This window comes from Impatiens glandulifera, chromosome 1 (assembly GCF_907164915.1).
Source record: "Impatiens glandulifera chromosome 1, dImpGla2.1, whole genome shotgun sequence".
In the NCBI taxonomy this organism is placed as follows: Eukaryota; Viridiplantae; Streptophyta; class Magnoliopsida; order Ericales; family Balsaminaceae; genus Impatiens; species Impatiens glandulifera.
In genome coordinates this window covers 105,320,663-105,335,926 of record NC_061862.1, presented here as the reverse complement: position 1 = coordinate 105,335,926, position 15,264 = coordinate 105,320,663, and positions in this window count along the sequence as shown.

The following is a 15,264-nucleotide window of genomic DNA, read 5'->3' as shown; positions in this document are numbered from 1 at the left end:
AGAACTAAAATTAATTTGGATATATATGAGAATAAATGAATACTTGAGTCGAATTTTTGGTAGACCCGCCCATAAACATAAAACTGTTAAAAATAAAATTAAAAATATTTTACGTATAATTCGAATTTACAACATAACAAAAACAAGTATAATAATTTTTATCAATTAAACTAATAAGATTTTATATTTTAAATTTAACATCAAATTTGATGAACGTGGGACATTCTTAACAATATAAGTTTAACTTTTTAACTATCTAATCATATATATAATAATGCTTAATTTCAAATTGTATTACCCAATCGAGAAATGTGATTAATTTGAATATATATGTGAGAGTAAATAAAATATTTGGGTCGAATTGTTAGTTGATCCTGGTCCAGTTGTTTCGGCGGTATTTGACCAAGTCGGCATTGCTGTGGTACCATCACGTCGACACGAACAAGCTCAAAACGATTGAGGACATCCGACAACATATTCCTTGGGTGCGTTGCTGGCACAAGAGGTAGACGGTGTCGAGAAACTTGTCTACTACATCAGCAGGTTGACACAAGGACCAGAGTTGAGATAGACACCGGTTGAACACCATCGTCCAGAGGGAAACAGCCTGGATCGCCAGCTAAGGCCCAATGAATGCAGACATGGAAAGAATCGGATTATGAGAGACCCGAACGAGTGGCTAGTTAGTTTGTGTTGCTTCGGGAACTCAATTTCCTCGCTCCAAAGGAGATTCCGACATCCTTCTTGTCATCTTCCTCAAATGAATGGGGTTAGTGTTTTAAATGGAGTTATCATGCTTGTGAAAGATAGTTATTCAAAGCGGAGATTTTTCATCAATATGATGAGAATGGAAAGTAGAAGCACGACTGGGGCCTTCGTGGCACCCTGTGGGCCAATGCATATAAGCTTGGGCCCGTAGACGCTTCTCTAGCTCTCGCAAGAATTGTATGGGAGTCGTCCTCTCCGGGACTTCCCCCCTTCCGTAAATGGTTATCGGTACTTTGTTTGTGCATTTCTTGGACGACTTTAGTCGGTCCATAAACTTAAAACGGTTAAAAATAAAATAAAAAATGCTATAGATATGTTTAAAACTTTCAACCTATTAAAACAAGTACAACCATCAACCAACCCTTTAATTCATTCATTCATTCATATATATAATAATAATAATAATAATAATAATAATAATAAATCTTAGTGGTCAAAAAGAGAGTTTAGTTAATTATGAAAAAAATTGACACATTTTTTTTTAATTTTTTATTTTAATAATAATTTAAATAAATAAAATTAATAATTAAAATTTTATTTAAAATAATAATAAAAAATCAATATTAATGAATGATATAATTTTATATATATATATATATATATATATATATAAAATAAACCTTTGTGAAAAAAATTAATAAATTTTAAAAATAAAAATTTAATTTAAATATATTAAAATAATAAATATTTATTAAATATTTTAAAAATAAAAATATTATATATATATATATATATATTTTAATTATTAGTCATATATATTATATATGCATACACAAAATTATAAATATAAATTAACAATTATAAGTGGTTTAGTGATTGAAATGTTAATGCTACATAATGAAAACCATGATTCAAATTTAGAAGATGGTTGAATACGAATGATATTGGTTAAAATTTGCGATGAAGTTGGTGGTGGGTAAATGACATTCACAAAATTAGAGGTCGTTGGGATGGATGGTTAAAATATGCAATGAAATTGGTGGTTGGGTAAATGACATTCACGATATGGAAGGAGATGATTTGTTGTTTGTTGTTTGTTGATTTAATCAAAGTGTAATGTCACAATATTAGAGGTATATTGGGGTGAATAAAAATATGGAATGAGATGGTTGGTTAGTCGAAGTGAGTATGTCACACGATGAGAGGTCGACTAGGTCAATTGAGGTGGATAAAAATATAAAATGAGATGGTTGGTTAGTCAAAGTGAGTATGTCACGCGATGAGAGGTCAATTGGGGATTGGTGAACCAAAGTGATGGTAAAAGAGATTGGTAATGTATCAAAATTAAAGTTTAAGGTCATGGTATGAGATGTCCGATTAAGGTGGATAAATGTTAAATGAGATGGGTTAGTCAGTCGAAGTGAGGATAAGTAAGTCGGGTTGTTTATTATAAAATATGTGAGGAAATGGATTGTTTGACCAAAATGAAAGTAAAATCTCGAGATGAGAGGTCGATTAAGATTAGTGGGATAAAAATGTGGAATGAGATGGTTTTGGTTAATCGAAGTAAGTAAGGTCACGCTATGAGAGGTCGATTGGGGGATTGATGGGTCAAAGTGAGGGTAAAAGAGATTGATAACGTTGAAGATATTTAATTTGACCAAAATGAAATTGAGTAAGGTCACACAATATGAGAGGTTGATTAGGGTGTGGATAAATGTGGAATGAGATGGTTGGTTATCTAAAGTGAGGATGAAAAAAAATTAAGTTGTATATTGTAAAATATGTGAGGATATGAGACACGAGATTAGATGTCAATTGGAGATTGGTGACCAAAGTGAAGAGTGCAGGAGATTAGTGATGTTGGAGATTGATGATTTGACCGAAGTGAAAGTGTAAGGTTACATATGAGAGGTCGATTATTGGGGTGGATAAATGTGGAATTTGTTGGATGGTTAGCCGAATTGAGGATACAAAAGGTCGGGTTGTATATTGTAAAATATGATGAGTTGTTTGACGAAGTGAAAGAAAGGTCTTGAGATGAGAGGTAGATTGCGAATTGGTGGATAAATGTAGAATAAGATGGTTAATTAGACAATGTGAAAGTAAGATAATGAGATGAGAGGACAATTGGGGTGGATAAATGTGGAATAAGATGGTTAATTAGACAAAGTGAAAGTAAGATAACGAGATGAGAGGACAATTGGGGTGGATAAATGTGGAATGAGATGTATGATTAACCGAAGTGAGAATAAGAATATTTTGTTATATATTATAAAATATATGAGAAGATGAGTTGTTTGATAAAGTGAAATTAAGGTCTTCGAGAGAATAAAGGTTGATTGTGATTGACGGATAAATATGGAATGAGATGATTTTTGATTATTTGAAGTGAAAGTAAGGTAAAGAGATAGAGGTCGATTGAGAAAAAAATTGATATTGGTGGTTAAAATATGTGAGAAGATTAGTTGTTTGACCGAAGTGAAAGTTAAGGTCACGAGATGAGAAGTCCGATTTGAATTGATAGATAAATGTGGAATGAGATGGTTGGTCATTTTGAGTGTTTTAAGGTCACGAGATGATAGATCGATTGAGCATTGATGGGATAAATTGAGGGTAAAAAAGAGATTGGTAATGTTTAAGATTTTTAATTTGACCAAAGTGAAAGTGTAAAGTCATGAGATGAGATTATCATTGAAAAAAAATATGTGATGAGATATGTGAGAAGTGTGTTGTTTTACCGAAGTGAATAAATAAGGAACTAAAATGTTCAATTTTTTATTTTAATATATTATTCATGATTTATTAAGAATTTTAAACATTGAAATACATATTATTATAATTTTTTTTTATTAATTTTTATCCGTGTGCATCGTATGAAAATCTTCATAGTTATTAAAATATTGTGTAAATGTACCGATTGTGAATAAATTTGGTTGACCTTAATTTCAACTTCAGTAAATGCTTGAACATTTGGATCTTTTATGTAACTCGAATCTTGCAATAAAATTTTATTTTCTTCCTTAATTTCTTTGAGTGCATAGTTCTTGTTTTTCATATTCAAATGACATTTAATTTGTTCGTTTGTCTTTCTCATTTCTTCAAGAAGTTCTTTGTTTGTTTCATGCATAATGTATATGATCAATGATGTATTATCATCATTTGTTTTCTTTTCAGTTTTATTTTCCTCATCCCGATAGGTCTTTCTGATTGAAAATAATTGTCTGAGTTATCTAAATTTATAGAAAATGAGGGGATACTAGGGGATGCTTGGCATATTCAGGGGTTGATTTTCTGACTCGGAAGAGGGATAGTTGCAAGATTATTTTTTTCTACTATTTGTGGAAGAATCTTTAAAATTTTCAATTTTTTTTAACAATGTCCCACATACGATCGAATTTTCAACCTATTTTGAATTTAGAATCTTTCGTGAACAACACTTTAACTTTGAGCATCTATCAGATTTAATTAATTAATTACAACTTGTTTGAATAATAATTTTGAAAATAAAATAATGTCTTAGTACTCACAATGTCTTAATACTCACAATATTTAAAGCACCGCTTTGATGCATATCTTTAACTGCTTTTATACATGCATGAAGTCTCTTTGCTGCTTTTTGGATAGTATCAAGCCGTGCATGCATAGATCTCTTAGTACGAATCTCCCAATACTCTAATTTTTGTTGTTGAAAGAATCTTCTATACGAGACTATAACCGGTCACTTGATTGGTACACTCCAATAATTGGATCTTTAAAAATTTTATGTAAACCTAACGTAAGAGGACATCTTCATCGTGGTTGTAGGAAGCTGATCGAATAGACATTCTTAACAAAAGTTGAGGGTATATATGTATTCAATATAATTAAAATAGTGGGATGTAATGAATTATATTTTACCACCATATGTTTATTTATAGTCAAAATCCCAACACATACGAAAATGACTACACACTTTAAAGCTTATCAAAATTATCAACACATATGACACAAAATGACTACACACTACAATGTTTATCATAATTATCAACACATATGACACAAAATGAATACACACTACAAAGTTTAAAACACTTATTAACACATCTGACACGAAATGACTACACACTACAAAATTTATTATGCTTATCAACACAATTAACACGAAATAACTACACATTACAAAGCTTATCACGCTTATCAACACGTCTTATACGAAAATAACTACATACTACAAAATTTATCACAATTATCAACACATCTAACACAAAATGTCTACACACTACAAAGTGTATCACATTTATCAACACATCTGACACAGAATGACTACACACTACAAAGTTTATCACAATTATCAATATATCTGACACAAAATGACTACACACTACAAACCTTATTACTATAAATACATAACATATTATCATGATATTATTATGTCACTCATAACTTATAACATATATATTCTTTTCAAAAACCTCAATTCTCTCAAATGAATTTCAACGCTGAAAATTCTTCCTCCTCCCCTTCTTCTTCTTCTTCTTCTTCTTCTTCAGATTATCATCGATGATATGATGATATATTGTTTTATCACTAATAACAACATGATCATCCAACAATTTTTTAAACAATAAAAACAACAAGTATTACATAGTGGTTTAGTTCCTAGATATATTGTTATTAATCGTGATCAGGAGATTGCTGAGTAGGTTATATAATGATTACGTTTTAGATAATTCATTATACAACGAGACCATGTTTTATCGGAGATATTGAATGTCTCGTTCGTTGTTCCTTCGAATTGTTAATATAGTCAAAGATCATAATTGCTAGTTCCAACAACGACCAGACAATACATGCAAACTTAGATGATCTCCAATATAAAATCAATATCACATCAGGATTTCGTATGTTGGCATATGGTGTTCCATGAGATGCCACATACGTGTATATTAAATTTGTAGAGTCTACTACAATTGAAAGCATGAAAAGATTTTGTCGAGTTGTGGTTGAAATATTTGGCAAACTCTATATTAGAAGGCCAACAACAAATGATATTTCTAGACTTTTTTATATTGGTAATAAACATGGATTTCCTATAATGTTAGGCAGTTTAAATTGCATGCATTTGAGGTGGAAAATTGTTCTACCGCGTGGGTCGGACAATATGCAGACCGTAGTTGAAATCCTACTATAATTCTTGAAGTTGTAGTAGATTATGATATATGGATATGACATGCGTAATTCGGTTTGTCAGGCACCAACAATGATATAAACGTGTTAGAATTATCTCATATGTTCTCGAATATAACTAAAGGTATTTCGCCTCCTGCTCATTATGTAATCAAAGAAAAAGAATATAACATGGGTTATTATTTAGCTAATAATATATATTCAAAATAGTTTACCAATGTGCAAACAATTCATGAGCCACGTGGTCCGAAGAAAAAATATATTGTAATGAAACAAGAAGAATATAGAAAGGACGTTGAACATGCATTTGGATTTCTTCAATCACATTTTGTAATTGTAGTAGGACTGATACGGTAATGAAAAAAAGAAGTATAACATTATATAATGACTACATGTATAATTTTGCATAACATGATTATTGAGGATGAACGTGACCTTAGTGCTCCTATTGAAATTGAAATGAAAACGCTTTTGCCGGATGTCAAAATAATGATAGATGAAAATCGATTTCAAGATTTAATATCTCAATATAAAAATAAGAAATAAAGAAGCTCACCTTGTACTTCATGATGCATTAATTGATCATTTATGGGAGAAGTACACCAATTCCGAGAATGGATACATCGTCTATTTTGTGTGTACAAAGTACTTAATAATGTTCTCGTTTAGTGTAATTTGCGTTTATTTAATTATGTTTGATTTGTTTTTTTAATAATGTTTGTTTAGTGTAGTGTAGTTTGTGTTTATTTAATGTTTTTTAATTTATTTTTTTATGTGTATAAATTATTGATTTATAATTAAATTTTTCATAATTTTCTTTAAGGGGTGTGGGTTTAAAAAATTATTTGTGTTTAATTTGTAAAGTTGATACATATATAGGTAGTTATTGAAAAACTTTAAAAAATTGGTTTAAAAAATAATATTCCTAAAATATTTTAGGAATATTCTTTTGAGTTTGAAAATAAATTTTTAAGTTGAAGATGAATTACTGTTTGATGTGACATTTACTGTATTTTTGAGTTTGAGAATGAGTTTTTGAGTTAGAAATGGTCTAATCAAGAAATTAAAAATGAGATCATCGTTCTCGGGCCCATTCCCGAGGATGATGATCCAAAATGATATCTACAATTGTTGTAATCGATCCCAAGTAATAAACAAAATTGTAATCACTCTGTAAAATATATCATAAAAATCGATGTTAAAATAAGATAAAATAATTTCAGTGAAAATAAAAGGTAATTTGTGTTCAAATCAAGTTAAAACGGGTTGGACACGTTCTAAATAACCTAAGGAAAAGTTAATTTTTTTTAAAACTGGATTCATTCAATAATTCACTAATTCACAAAAAAAATGATTTTGCATTTAGATTGACGCTCGACTGTAGCAATAAGATCGAAGGAAGAAGATGCCAGACCGACCGAGAATTAAACCGAACGATCAAGAAATGACACCCTTGCGTGAACGACTGACTGAGAAAACAAGCTAGGCACGCGCTGGAAAATTTGTAAAAAAAAAAAAAGGATTCCCGAAAACCCCTAACCCCTTGTTTGCTCACCTCCGGTCCAAGTTGCTTATCCGAGCCTCTCTGAGCCTATCATCTCATCCAATTCATGTTCGAGCATCCCAAAGTTCTCATCTTACCCATGCTTAATACCAAACCAATATAACCGTTTGCATATGATGTTTTAATTATTTGATTAATTTTCTATTTTAAATACTTTAAATGATTTTTTAATAATTCTAAAAAACACAAAATTGTTCAAGATATTTTTCTGAATATAATTAAAAATTATTTCAGTATTTGGACGGGTGCGTGAAGTGTGGACCACAACGTCGAGACTCTTTCTCACACGTAACCAACTAGGGGTAAAACGAGTCGAGTCGAGTTGAGCTGAGTACCTGACTACTCGAATTGCATTGTAAATAATCTAACTCGAACTCGATCAAGTATCAAAATTTATACTCGAACTCGACTCGATTACAATTTGAGCTACTCAAGCTGAAACTCGAAAATTAAATTTTATTAATTAAAATTATATTTTACCAAATAATATCTAAAACATAATATAATATATATTTCACAAACTACACATATATAATCACAACATTATTTAAGAATAAAAATATAAATATCATTACATAATTTAAAGATAATCATTCAATCATAAACATCTCATCTAGAAATTAGAAATGAAATTAAATATTTAAAAGATGTTCATCACAAATATTACAAGTTTGATAATATGATGCACTGGTCATATAGTGATATTCAAATTCTACAAGATTCAAAATATGAAATAGTGAAAGTAATGAACAAGCTGCTCCGTAAATGGTAGAATAAAAAAATAGATGTCTCAAGATCTTTTGATGAAAGAAAAAATATGAAAGATGGACAAAGGAGAAGAAAGAGAGGTGTTTGACCGTTTGAAAATAGGAAAAAATAAAAAGGGTTTGGCAGAGAGAGAGAGAGAGGGAGAGAGAGATGAATTTGACTTTTTAGGAATGAAAAGAGGAGAAAATGAGAATGGAGGGAGAAGATAGAGATGATATTGACTATTTTGGGAATGGAAGGAGGAGCGCGATTGAGGGTTTGAGAATGAAAATCGTGAGATTTTGATTATATATTATATATATATATATTATATATATATATATATATATATATATAACGAGCTACTCGTTAGCTACTCGAACAACAAATATCAAATATAAAGCTCGAGCTCGAGTTTAATTTTATAATCAAGCTACTCAAACTTGACTCGAGCTCTGTCAAACCGAGTTCGAGTAGAGCTTTGACCGAGCTACTCAGGAGCTACTCACGAGCAGCTTGACTCGTTAACACCTCTATAACCAACATCAAACCCAAAAGTATTTTCTAAAAATATTTTCTTTTCTAATTTCTTAAAGAGAAGATTAAGTGGCAACTCTTTTGAGACAAAAACAATCTATAATCGATTATCTTAGGGACCATCTTATGGATGAGCTCCATTTGAATCAATTACTCAGCCAATCGTCTTAATCCATCATCCCCGGTATTCGAGCGAAAGGTAACTAATGAGACTGGTCGTGTTTCAAACAATTTCTCAACGTGAATGAATTTTGACGCGTACAATTTCAGATTTAAATTTATCAGTTAAATACTTAATTATTAGGAAGAATATTTAAATTTTAACCATTATCGGTTAGTTTGATTGTTTGTCTGTCATTAAACCGATCAAATAAACCATAGTTCGGTCTAACGATTTTACAAATCGTTAGTCATTTGGCTTGATTAGTTTTAGTTCAGCGGTTATATCAATTTTAGTTTCACCACTAGATGTTTATATTAGTCAATTTATAAACATTTTATGGGTTTGGATATTAATTTTTATGAGAAGTTTTAAGAATTTTTTGGAAATAATTTTCTTTTTCAAGTATTTAATTTTAATTTTAATAAAGAGTTCATTATCATTAATTCAATTAGGAGTTACATTTAGTAAATTAGTTAGTAATAATAATACAAAATAATATTTACAAAATAATATTTACAAAATAAAATAAATAATTAATGATCTAGGTATCAAATTGAATGAATAATTTAAAAATAGAAAATTTGCAATAGAAAATATCCAATGATTATGTAGTTTGTTAAGTGTTGTAGTATAGTAAGTCGAACGAACTAATAAATTAAAACAGTTTCAAAAGAATCTCTACCAAATATTTTGGACGATAGTCAAAATTATTCGTACCCGAGGATTGGTAAACAATATCGAAAAATGTCATGCCAAATGATAATGAATCATCTATAAAATGATGATAAACTCATACAAATAATTGGATGATACATGTAAAAGAGTCTCTATATGAAATATGAGGTCCAATAACTACTTATTGAAAAAAAAAGAAAAATAATTAGAGATCTTAAGGAACAGATAACTACTTAAGGAACAGATAAAGACTCAAGAAAGAATCATCAACATAATCAGAAAATATGAGAAACAAACGATCCATCAAAGGATAAGACTATTATTCAAATTATAAAATTCAAGACATAAAATTTAAATTTAAGTTCTATGGAAAATCAGTTAATAGACCTTTTGTTACCATAGGTGTCTCAAAAATATATTTTTATTATCACTGAAATTATCAAATTAAAGTGATTGTTACTAACGATAAGTACAAAAACATTCAATATACTATTGAAAATTTTGAAACGAAGAATACTTTTATACTGTAATCTATCGATGTAAAATGGGTAAATACACAGGTTATCCAAATCTAAAATAGGATATGAAGCACAACAAAATAACACCAGATTTGCGTGGAAAACCCTCTCAACCTAGAGGGTAAAAACCACGGGGTCAACCGACAAATTTCACTATAAACAAGAAACGGTTACAAATATTCTTCTCAACTTTAAACTCAAAGTTGAAGTATACAAACATAGAAAACCAATTTCATTCAGACTCAAGCTAGTCTAGATATAAAACAACAAGAAATTGGAACCTGAAGGTGATAAATGTAAGGATATTTCTACTACCTCCTTCTATTCTTCTTCCTCTGTTTCTTCTTCTCTGTTTCTTCTCTTCTTAGCAGAATGCTATCTCACTTTAGAATGATAGAATGACCAACATTCTTAGGGTTTGATTGTTTAATTAAATGCCTAATTGGGCTGGACCCCAAAGGCCCAATAACCTCCCCCTCCAGCCCACGGAGAGAGGCACACCGATCTTCAAGTCATCACTTGGTATTCATGCCGACAAGCCGGCAACATAAATCGATCTTGTCTTTTGGAACAATCTTTGCAAACATGTCTTACGGGTTCTTATCCGTGCGGATTTTCTTCAGCTTCATCTGATGCTTTTCTATTATATCTCTTAACCAATGAAATCTCACATCAATATGCTTAGTTACAGAATGATATGTAGCATTCTTGCTCAAATCTATGGCACTCTAGCTATCACAGAAAACAATTGCATTTTCTTATTGCATAACAAGCTCTAGGAGTAATCTAATCATCTACAATAACTCCTTACTATTTTCAGTTGCTGCAATGTATTCTGCTTTTGTTGTTGACAAAGCCACACATTTCAACAACTTGGATTTCCATGACACGACTCTCCCTACAAAAGTAAACACATAACACGATGTGAATTTTCTGTGATATAAATCTCCATCCATATCAGCATTTGTGTAACCTTCTAACATAGTTTCACCATTTCTAAAACTCAAACACAAATTAGAAGTTCCTCTTAGATATATCTAAGAATCCACTTCACTCCTTCCAAATGTTGTTTTCCTAGATTAGAGAGGAATCTACTTACCACACCGACTGCATGCGCTATATCTGGCCTAGTGCAAATCATTGCATGCATCAAACTCCTTACAGATGAGAAGTATGGAACACTTGACATTTCATCATTTTCTTTCTCTATTGATGGACACATCTTCCTGCTCAATTTAAAATGGCTAGGAAGTTGACAACTTACTTTCTTTTCTCTTTGCATGTTAAATCTCTCAAGCACCCTTTCAATGTACTTCTCTTGTGACAACCAAAGTCTCTTAGCCGTTTTATCACGAGTAATCTACATTCCCAATATCTGACGTGCTTAGCCCATGTCCTTCATGTCAAATGTATTAGACATTACCTTCTTCAATATGGTTATTATATGAGCATCATGTCCTACAATCAACATAACATCAACATAAAATAAAAGGATTAGAAACTTTCCATTAAAAAATCATTTGAAGTAAACACAAGAATCTGCCTTGGTTCTATGGTACCCATGACTTATCATAAAAGAGTCAAATTTCTTGTACCACTGCCTCAGAGCCTGTTTCAAACCGTATAGACTCTTCTTTAATTTGAAAACTATGTTATATTTTTCTTTCACTTTAAAACCCTATGGTTGAACCATATAGATCTCTTCTTCCAAGTTACCATGAAGAAATGCAGTTTTTACATCAAGTTTCTCAAGCTTAAGATCTAAGTTAGCTACTAGACCTAACACTGTATGAATGGAAGTCATCTTTACCACTAGTGAGAAAGTCTCCTTAAAGTCGATGCCCTGTTTCTCTCCAAAACCCTTTACAACAAGTCGAGCTTTGTACTTCATAATTTCTTCATTTTCATCTCTCTTTAGCTTGAACACCCATTTGTTTCTCAATGCATTTCGACCCTTAGGAAGTTCCACCAGCTCATATATGCCCATTTCTTGCAATGACTTTATCTCATCTTTCATTGCATTCTGCCACTTAGCTTTATGTTTATGAACTTGTGCCTCCTGAAAACTTTTTGGCTCTCCTTCTTCTATCAATAGGATATACTCTGAAGAAGGATACGTTTTAGAAGGTTTGTGCTCTCTTTTAGACCTTCTTAATGGGGGCTCTTCTGGCTCCTCTTGATGATGTTGCCCCCTTCTCAGAGGCATCATAAATAATCTCATCATCATTACTATCATCCATGTTAGAGGTTTCCTTAATGGCTTCTTCATTATGTTCATCTTCATTTGTTATTGTTGACTATACATGTGAAGGAATTAGTATGAGTTCTATGGACTTATCAACTCTCTCTGACTTCTCATTGATTTATGGATTTATCTCGTTCTAACCTTCGAAGAACACAACATCCCTACATCTAATAATTCTCTTTTTTTATGGGTCCCATAAACTGCACCCAAATTCCTCATTTTTATATCCAAGGAAAGTACATGAAATTGTTTTATCATCCAACTTGGATCTTTGTTCCTTTGAAATATGCACATATGCTTTGCATCCAAACACCCTTAGATGCGAATATGAAATATTCTTCTTAGACCATACTCTTTCTGGTATTTAACTTCAAAGGAATAGAGGGCGACCTATTTATGAGATAACAAGTTGTGCAAACTACTTCTTCCCAAAACCGTTATGGAAACTTTTTCATCTTCAGCATGCATCTCACCTTTTCTACAATGGTGCGATTCATTCTCTCAGCCACACCATTATGTTGTGGAGTTCCATGCACTGTTTTCTCATGTCGTATTCCATATTTTAGACAATATGCTTTAAACTCCTTGGAGATATACTCTCCCACGTTATTAGAGCAAATATATTTCAGATTATTGTTTGTCTCTCTTTCTACTATGAAATGGAACTCTTGAAAGTAATTAAATATCTGGTCTTTCGTTCTCATAAAATAAATCCACACCTTTCTAGATACATCATCAATAAATGTTAGAAAGTATCGATTGTCACCCAATGACTCCTCCTCAAAAGGACCACACACATCATAATAAATCAAGTCCAGCACATTATGTTTCCTTTTTGTTGTTTGACTAAAAGAGGCTTTGTGTTACTTACCAAATGGGCAGTAGTCGCATAAATCCAGAACCTCATCCTTGGTTGAGGGGATGTGAAGCTTTCTCACCAGAATTTGTAGCCCTTTCTCACTTATGTGGCCGAGACGTTGATGCCACAAATTTAAAGAGCTTTCATCTTGTATTGCATTCAACTCATTCTTGAGTATCTTCACATGTGTTTGGTATAAGGAGTGTCACGAATTCTGTTTTGCTACAATCATTGATCCCTTGCTGAGCCTACATTCTCCACTACCAAGGTAATGCTTGAATCCATCTTTGTCCAATGCATCACCTGATATCAAGTTTAGACGCAAATCAGGAATATGTTGCACATCTTTCAATGTTAACTGATGTCCCAGCTCTGTTTGCAAACAAATATCACCAATACCCACAATGCTTGAGTGACTAGTATTACTCATCTTCACTGTACCAAGATCTCCAGCCTTGTAAGTCGTGAATAACTCTCTATTTGGTGTAGCATGATAGCATTCACATGTATCAACTATCCACTCAACTCCTTGGTGACTTTCTACATGTGGAAATTGTTCTTTTTCATAAGAAAGAATCACTACATTATCTGTAGTTACTACGGCTGTGGTATTTCTGTTCTCATCATCTTTCTTCTGATTTTTGTCTTCATTCTGTAGTCTTTTCCAGGCTCTACAATTTTTCTTTATGTGACCTTCTTTACCATAGTGATAACACTATCTTCTCTTAAATTTTGATTTTCCTCTAGACTTGCTATGACCTTTTGATTAGTGTCAATATTAAGCTCTTCCCATGTTCTCTGTGACAAAGGCCTATGCACTATTTGTATTAGTTGACTTCCTTCTTCTCTCCTCACTGAACAAGTTGCTAGTAACTATACTCATAGTAAGAACACCATTCGAAGCTGCATTACTAACTATCACAATCGATGTCTCCCAACTATCGGGCAATGATCCCAAGAGTAATAAGGCTTGCATCTCATCTTCTAAGGTCATCTCCATCACTGACAATTGATTAATCTAGCTCTGAAACTCATTTAAATGCTCAGCAACACTTGTACCTTCTTTAAATTTCAGATTTACTAACTTTCGAATCAGAAACGCTTTGTTACATGATGTTTTCTGCTCATAAAATGACTCTAGCTTCTTCCATAACTCATGTGCACTCTTCTCACTTGCTACATGGTGGTACACGCTATCATCAAACCACTGTATAATTGTACCGATTGCTTTCCGGTTCAATTTTATCCAATCATTGTCAGACATATCTTTTGGCTTCGCACTATCTCTTTCAACCGACTTATACAAGTCTTTACAGTAAAGGATATCCTCCATTTTGGATTTCCAAATCTGCTAGTTATTATTTATCAACCTGGTCATTGTGTTATTGCCTTCCATCTCAACCTACAAAAGCACTCTTCAAAAATATAAATAACAACTTTGATACCACTAGTTGGGAATTTTGAAACGAATAATACTTTTATACTATAATATTTCGATGTGAAATGGGTAAATGCACAGGTTATCCAAATCTAAAATAGGAGATCAAGCACACAACAAAACAACACCAAATTTACGTGAAAAACCCTCTCAACTATGAGGGTAAAAACCACGGGACCAACCTACAATTTTCACTATAAACAAGAAACGGATACAAATGTTCTTCTCAACTTTAAACCCAAAGTTGAGGTATACAAATAGAGAAAACCAATTTCATTCAGACTCAAGCTAGTCTAGATATAAGACGATAAGAAATTGGAACCTGAATGTGATAAATGTAAGGAGATCTCTACTGCTTCTTTCTCTTCTTCTTCCTCTGTTTCTTTTTCTCTATTTTTTCTTAGCATAATGCCATCTTACTCTAAAATGATAGAATGACCAGCATTCTTATGATTTGATTATTTAATTAAATGCCTAATTAGACTGGACCAAAAAAGCTAACACATGTCATAGTCATGGAACAAGAACCACAATCTACTAAGGTAGATGATCGGCGTGTTCAGTGAATTTATGTGTCCTACTATAACATAAACAAATTATTAGTAGGAAGCTACATGAACTGCAAAGAGAAATATAGATTT